Source organism: Melospiza melodia, unplaced genomic scaffold (assembly GCF_035770615.1).
Source record: "Melospiza melodia melodia isolate bMelMel2 unplaced genomic scaffold, bMelMel2.pri scaffold_35, whole genome shotgun sequence".
NCBI lineage: Eukaryota > Metazoa > Chordata > Aves > Passeriformes > Passerellidae > Melospiza > Melospiza melodia.
The window spans coordinates 6379158-6387746 of NW_026948670.1; positions in this window are offsets into that span (position 1 = coordinate 6379158).

The following is an 8589-nucleotide window of genomic DNA, read 5'->3' on the forward strand; positions in this document are numbered from 1 at the left end:
TTCAAAATTGCATGGCAGAATGGACCAGAAGGGATATTAGGAGCAATCATGTATGCTGGCTGAGATATGGGTCAGATGAAGGATGGATGTGTCAGGCATTAAACAACCATGTAAGAACTAAGAAACCATTCAATCAGGAAGAGACTGACTATGCTGCCTGCTGTGGAAGGGAGAGTTCACCCTCAAAGTTGAGCATGTGTAAGGTATCAGAAAATAAAGAATGGGACTCATTAGAACACTTAGCCCCTCCACCTCCAATAACCCCAGATGCACCTCCCCTACCCCCTGATGGGCCTAGTCCAAACACCACAAACAGGGTGACACAAGGAGAGGAAAGCAGATCAGGGGATGGGAAACAAGCAGCGGGATTATATCCCCTGAGGGAAGTACCCCTGTGTGGGATGCCGGGAGGAATTAGATTTGTAATTGTGCCTCTCAGTTCTTCTGATGTGGGAATGTTCAAGAAATAATAGAAAGGATTACTAGATTAGTGGAACAGTTGATTAGTGGAATAGTTTCTGGGGCCCAATATTTATACATGGGAGGAGATGCAATCAACAATGATTTTGTGGTTCACATCAGGGGAAAGACAGTTCACATCAGAGGAAAGACGTCACAAAGATAATCCAAGTGGCTGAGATATGGATATGGGAAAGAGAGCATGTGAAAGGACCTCCTGGGGACCTGAAAATACCCGTAGTGCGCCCCACCTGGGACTACAACAGCACTGGGGGGAAGAAAGACGTGGAGGAATACAGAACACTGATTACAAGTGGTATCAAAGAGGCAGATCCATGTAAAATGCCCGTAAGGCTTTCGATGAGCAGAAAAAGAGGGAAGAAACCCCAACAGAGTGGTTAGAAAGGTTGAGGAAAAATATGAGGCAATATTCAGGAGTTGACCCTGACACGGTGGCAGGACAGATTTTACTAAAGATAAATTTCACCACTCATGCCTGGCCGGATATAGGGAGAAAGTTAGAAAAGCTTGATGGTTGGCAAGAAAGGAGGTTAGAGGATCTTTTAAGAGAAGCACAGAAGGAGTATGTAAAGAGGGACTAAGAGAAGGCCAAGGCAAAAGCCAGGGTAATGGTAACTGCCATTAGGGAAGGAAACCAGCACATAAAGAACTACCCAGGTAAGGGAGAGGGATTCCAAGTGCGGGAATATAGATGGAGGGGGGATGCAGCTCCTTGGGACTGGGCACAAAAAGGAGAATTTGGGAAATAAGGGAACCCAGGACCAGTTTGATTTTACTGTAAAGAGAGTGGGTATATCAGAAAGAATTGCCAGAGGGAAAAGGAGCTGAGGGTCTATGAGACTGAGCAAAAAGGAGAAGTTGAAGTCCAGGGGTGTCAGGGAATGTGCTGGTTTGACCAGGAAGAAGTGGGAATTCTGGGATGCTGTGGTCAAACCAATGGGTGCTCAGATTTTGATATTGGCACCTGATGTGGCCAGTGGGGTTTGGACACACCTCCGAGAATACACAGGGGTGAAAAACCAGAGCTTCGGCCCTGGGAGGCTCTCTTGGGACTTCGAGGCAAAGAGGACGGATCTCCCTCCCCCGTCCAGCTGCTGCTGCTGGGCAGGGGAGGGGCAGCCATGTGGTAGGCCTGGGCCTGGACAGAGATGGGGGGTGAGGAGGCCCTTGAGGATGGAAGGGTGGAGGAGCATCAAGAGACATCGGGCAGCCACCCCCCCACCCCCCAGGAGAGAGAGAGGGAGAGCCAACGACCGAATGTGATAGCAGCCAGCTCAGGAGGAGAAGGGGGGGGAGTGCAGCGAGAAGGTGCCCGGCAGGGCAGCGTGGGAGTTCCAGAGCTCTGGGACAGGCAGAGACTGAAATTTTTAACCCTTTTCTTACATGATTGAGACCTTGCAAAATGCTGATCCTCCTGGAGCTGAATAAGAAGAGAGATAAGAGATGAGATAACAAGGACTAGGCCCGTGGGAAGTGAAGAAGACTGGCTGAGTGGGGGGAGAGATGATGGAGTGGCCTTTTGGCTGGACTTTTCTTGTGTGGCCATAGACTGAATCATTTTTATTCCTGTGACACAGAGACTGCATTTAGGGGGAGGCAGTGCCTCAGAACCGGGAGGGTTCAGTGTGGGTACCCCTCGGCCCCAGGGGGTGAAAAAATGGGGGGGACTGTCCCAAAAGAGAGGCTGTGCCTTTTTTTGGAGTGAGACAAGGCATCCTTAAAAGACAACCCTAAAAGCAGCTCTGGTCCATGCACAGTGGTGAGAGCACTGGGCACGAAAGGAAGATGTCACAATGGCAAAAGGACTTTCCGAGCGGGGCTGAGTGACATGGAAGCACACGAGGTTTCAGCGTGTTTCCAGGGGAAGCCTGTGGTGCAAGAAGGACTCCTCTCCTCCTCATGAACTGGAGATTGAGTATTCTAAAGGGTGGTGCTGGACTGAGAGTTGGTGATGTGGAGGAATGTATTGCATTGGGAAATTTGGTGGGGGGAAGGAGGAAAGTGCTTTTGTAAGGTTTTTTGCATTTTTTTCCTTCTTTCTTATTTTCTTGTAATTTAGTTAATAAAGTTTTCTTTATTTCTAAGCAGGAGCCTGCTTTGCTTATTCCTGGTCACATCTCACAGCAGACACCAGGGAGAGGGTATTCTCATGGGGGGGCACTGGCTTTGTGCCAGGCCTAAACCATGATATTTTTTGGTGGAGAATGCAGGAGTCCAGGGTGCCTCAGAGGTAATAGGCACTGAAGCACAACTCCTCCTGGCACTCCAACTACCAGTATTGGGGTGGATGTTCAAAGCAAAAGTTCCCTCTATGCACCATGCCACCAGTGCTACATGAAGCAAATGGATTGCTGTTATCACACAGCGCACCCGTATTGGAAAACTGAATCGCCCTGGGATTCTGGAAATAATTACAAACTGGCCCGAAGGTGAAAACTTTGGTCTCGCTGATGAAGGGGAAAAAGAAGTGACACAGGCTGAAGAAGCTTCACCATAAAAACAAGTGCCAGCAGAAGATACATGATACACTCTCTTCACTGATGGTTCTTGCCGCATTGTGGGAATGAACCAGAAGTGGAAAGCAGCTGTATGGAGCCCCACACGACAGGTGGCAGAGGGCACTGAAGGAGAAGGTGGATCAAGCCAACTTGCTGAACTCAAAGCTGTTCAACTGGCCCTGGACATTGCTGAGAGAGAGAAATGGCCAAAGCTCTACCTTTATACTGATTCATGGATGGTAGCCAATGCTCTGTGGGGATGGCTGGAGAGGTGGAAAAAGGCTAACTGGCAACGTAGAGGAAAACCAATTTGGGCTGCTGAAGAGTGGAAAGACATTGCTACCAGGGTAGGGAGGCTACCTGTGAAAGTCCGCCATGTAGACGCCCATGTACCCAAGAGTAGGGCCAATGAGGAGCACCAAAACAATGAGCAGGTAGACCAAGCTGCAAAGATAGGGGTGTCCAAAATAGACCTAGATTGGGAACATAGGGGAGAGTTATTCCTAGCTTGATGGGCCCATGATGCCTCAGGCCACCAGGGCAGAGATGCCACCTATAAATGGGCACGAAACCGAGGGGTGGATCTAACCATGGACAGTATTTCTCAGGTTATCCATGACTGTGAGATGTCTGCTGCCATCAAGCAGGCCAAGCAAGGGAAGTCCCTGTGGTATGGTGGGCGGTGGTCCAAGTACAAGTATGGGGAGGCCTGGCAGATTGACTCCATCCCACCGCCCCAGACACGCCAGGGCAAGCACTACGTGCTGACCATGGTGGAAGCCACCACTGGATGGTTGGAAACCTACCCTGTGTCTCATGCTACAGCCTGGAACACCATCCTGGGCCTGGAAAAGCAAATTCTGTGGAGACATGGCACCCCTGAGAGGATTGAGTCAGACAATGGGACTCATTTCAAGAACAGCCTTATCAACACCTGGGCTGGGGAGCATGGCATTGAGTGGGTGTACCATATCCCCTACCATGCACCAGCTGCAGGAAAAGTGGAGAGGTACAACGGACTGTTAAAAACCATATTGAAACATTAGTTGGGGGATCTTTCAAGAACTGGGAGCAGCATCTGGCAAAAGCCACCTGGTTAGTTAACACCCGAGGCTCTACTAACCGAGTGGGCCCTGCCCAATCTGAGCCTTTGCAGAGAGTAGATGGAGACAAAGTCCCAGTGGTACATGTCAGAGGTTTATTAGGGAAGACAGTTTGGATTAATCCTGCCTCGAATACAGACAAACCCATTCGTGGGGTGGTTTTTGCTCAGGGACCAGGTTGCACATGGTGGATAATGCAAAAAGATGGAAGAACACATTGTGTGCCTCAGGGAGATCTGATTGTTGGATAAAATCTGTGTAAATATCACTGTTTGCTGAATGTTATTACCATTATCTGTGTATAGCTGTAAAATGGATGTATCATGTATGTACTTGTAGAGTTAGAATTTATATTAGTTTTAGTAGTAAGCAGACGATATGGGGATAAGGGGTGGAATGTCCTGGGTTGACTATATGATGCTTCTATCCCCAATCGTCTCATTCTGTTTATGTTGAGTAATAAGTTTTGTACCTTTAAGAGTGTTACAGAGAGTGAAGTGGGGGAGAGAAGAAGCGCACAGTTTGTTTTCAGACACTGCACTCGCTCCTCCACATTCCTGCTCCTGACTGTGTTGTCTGCGGACAGACAGCGGGACAGAGAGCTCTTCTTTTGCTTTTAGTTAGTTTTTAGCTAGCTGAGGCAAAGAAGTTCGCTCGACTGTTTTTTTTTTTTTTCTTTTTCCTTGGATGTCTTGAAACTGCTCTGGACTGAACACCCAAGGGAGCACTGGCAGCTGCAGCTGTGGCCCACAGGGCTGGGCCTGGCTTGTGACAATTCCAGCACCGGAGGGACTGATCAGAGACTGAGTGAGCTGAGCTACAAACCGGGGTTTTCTGTTTGTCATCTCTTTTAGAGTGGCAAGGGGTCTCATTGTTTGATGTTGTTTTGGTTTTATTGTTTAATAAACAGGTTTTTTTCCACCTTTCTTCAAGGAGGTATATTTTTTTCCTCCTGGATGAGCTGGGGGGAGGGGCTGATTGGATCTGCTTTTCCCACCGGAGCTCCTTTGGGGGATCCACCTCTGTGGGATCTCAGCACCTCAGGACTGATGTGCCGAGTCACCAAGACCACCCTTGGGGGGCTCGGAGGTCCTGGAATGTTGCCAGAAGTGTCTGGTGGCTGGACTTTGATCCTGCACGGGAGACAACACCTGTATGAGGATGGGAGGATTTCACTGGGATAAATGGTGAAGGGATAAGTTAATCAGAGTGTGAAACACAGGGTTTAGGATTTCTGTACAGGGGGGTCTAGAGAAGTAAGATGGAGGAATTGGGGCGTGTCCTGTCCTTCTTCTTCTTCTTCTTCTTAGCCTCCATCTTCTGTGGTGATGGTGGCACTTTGGGATTGGTTATTACTAAAAGTGCACTGGTCAATAAGGGTGAAAGGTATTGGGGAAAATAGGTAAATATTGTATACGTAGTTTTGAGTGTAAAGATAAGTGACCGCCCCGGGGGCTCTCAGTGTGCTCATGGCTGGCTTGCTGTGCGGACCTCTGTCGGGCCGAGAGAAAATCTTTTAGATAAAAAACTAATAAACACTGAAGACCGAGAAAACACCTGAAGCCTCTTTTCGTCCTTTGGAGCGCGGGCTGCCCAAGGCCATCCCCGAGCCTTTCCAGGTCATTAAAACAGCCGAGAAACCAACAAGTGGCGTCCGCTGCGTGGGCTACTCCCACCAGACGGGGGGATGTCAGCCCTGAAGAGCCTAAGAGCTGAAGAGCCAAGAGGGCAGTCCGGCCTTGGACCACTTCCCAGGAGAGCACTGATTACTCCTGAGGAGAGAAGCCAGAAGAAAGAAAAAAAAAAAAGAAAAAAAAAAAATGGCCAGGAGAGTCTGCAAAAAGCAGCAGTCACTGAGAATTACATCTCTCAACTTCTGCCGAAGAAAGTTTGTAGCAGAGCAGCCCGGATCGGAACCAGAAAGGCGCCTCTGGATCCATCTCCTGTGACCTGCTGGACGGAGATCGGGAGCCTTCGGACCGCTCTGACGACAGATTCGGTGAGAAGGTCAAAAATAAGAACATGGGAGGCACACTCTCCCAGGAACAGCTGGGAATTTTGTCCGCCTTACAAGGCGTGGCTCAATCATACAGAGAAGGGATCCCAAAGAAGGAGTTAAAACAGTTATTATTATGGGTGAGGCTCAATTATCCATTTTCAGAGACACGTTTGCTATTCAAAGTAGGTTTTTGGCAGGAAATTAACAGACATTTATATCTCTTAGCAACCAAAAAAGATGAGACAGCGTTAAACTGCTCTCGCCAGCAAGAATAATGCTAGAAGGCATTTCGGTGCAGTCGAAAAGACTGGAAAAGCAACGAGAAGTTGCGGGACCCTCAGAAGAAGGAGAGGGAGAGCAAAGCTCTCAGCAAAAATTAGCTCTGGCCTCAGGTAGCCAGGGGGAAAAGGCTCTCAAGGAACGGGAGCAGGAAATAGTATCAAAGCCTCTGATTCCAAGACCCAGAAACCCCAGGAAATCCCTAAAACATCCTGAAACCCTAGAGAGTACAGGGGAGTCAGGGTCTGACTCAGATGTGAGATCGGAAGGGGGGATGCAGGGGGGAGAACAGAAAGGGTCGGGAGGGGCGCTTTCTCACGACAGGCACGGCAGCGCGGCGGCGGCAGAGCAGGGCGGCCAGGCTGCGGCGGTGCAGGCGGGGGGCGCGGGTAAGGAGGTAACGGGAGACGCGAGTTCCGGTGCGGCTTTTGTCAGCACAACGCTGGGAGCGGCGCGGCTGCTCCAGCCAGCACGGTGCCAGAGACGCGCGCGAGGAGCAGGTCTCGCAAAGACCCGGGGGGGGGAGTCACAAACCAGCGCAGGAGCGTCAGACACGGGCGGCGAATTGGGGGGAGCTGTACAGCCCCAAAGGGCCACCGTAGAGAGATGCAGGAGGCGCATGGTTGTGACGTCAGACCCGGTGCGGAGGTCGGCTCGGATTGCGGAGCGGGCCTGGGTGCCGGCGGGAGGCGGGCTGCACATGCCGGTGGGGGGAGTGGACACAGCGTCAGAGGGGGAGGAGAGTGAGTCGGGGACATACCGAGGGGAGGAGATTTAGGAGGTGGAACAAGGGGGAAAGAGTGACATTAGCTCGGGAGAGAGAGGGAGTGGCTCGGAAAGCACGCATGTGCAGAGAGCAGAGCGCGGGCAGGGGCGGGCCAGGTCCCCTGTGATGTCTTGGGCGAGGAGGGGCCGTGCTCGGGATTCTACGTCCCGGGGCTCCACACCCTCCCCAGACTCGGTGCCTTTAATCACAACCCTCTGAGTCTAAGTCTCTTCCCTTCAAGGGAGACGTTCTGGTGTTCGAGCTCCATTTACAGCTGAATTAAAAGCCATGCAGACTCGGTCTCAAACGAGATCGCAGACACGGCAGTCGACCGGAAGAGGAGCAGTCGAGTTCATTCCGTCATCCGAGCCAGGGAGGCCGGTGACAGCGCCACCTCGTGAGGGGATGACAGAAGTGCACGAAATGCCAGATCTTTTCGGTGGAGCCACAGCGCCGTCGTGTGGCGAGACTGCAACAATGCAGCAATTTTTCCCAACATTATACAAAAGGAAGAGTACTTCTATGAAGACAATGATAACACAACAAATGGATTATCCGTCAACTTCGGGATTTCGCGAAGACGATGAAAGTTCAGATGAAGCATAGCAGCAAGGAGAAGATGTCATAAGGATCACAGCATCGGAAGGTGTTCCGGCATGGATGCTGTCAGCAGCAGAAGCAGCAAAAAGCTTCTTGCATTCATTTGATACAGGGAAAAAGAAATATCAACAGGATCCTCGAGTTTCCTTTTTGGATTTAGGAGCGAGGCCAAAAACCTCAAGGCGAAAAATGAGGTACGATGAATCACCGATGACATCCACAACACCATTATTCATGCAAATCCCAATGGAGTCTGAAGAAGAGGAATTTCTAGAGCCAGTGAAGACGATGGATTGGAAGCACATCAGAAAAGCACTGGCAAAAGAAAAGCATTTATTTCTGGGTTCAGGAGATCTGACAATGCCAGTGACATATGATGCCCAGGGACAGAATCCAAGATCGGAAAGGATGGGTCATGAGACACTTAAAGACTTAGGGAAGGCGGCTCAAACTTTTGGGCTGAACTCACAATACTTCAAACAATTACTAAGAGGGACATTCACCACGTATGACCTCACGCCATATGATATTCGAAGTATTGTGGCAATGATTCTCACTGACACACAGAGTCTCGTCTGGGAAAAAAGGTGGAGAAAATATCTTTCTGAATTGTGGAATAGATATCAAGGTGGGCCAAACGCGAACCTCACAGAAGGGCAGTTAGCAGGGGATCCTCCAGATGACAACCCAGGGGAACAAGCAGTGCGGCTTCCACGAAGAGTGTTAAGCGACATCAAAGAAGCAGCACAAATGGCAATCATGCAGATTACACCAACACGAGTTCCAGATGTTCTGTTCTCTTGCATCAGGCAAGGTCCCGCAGAACCATTCATGTCGTTCATCGATCGACTCAAGCAAGCCATG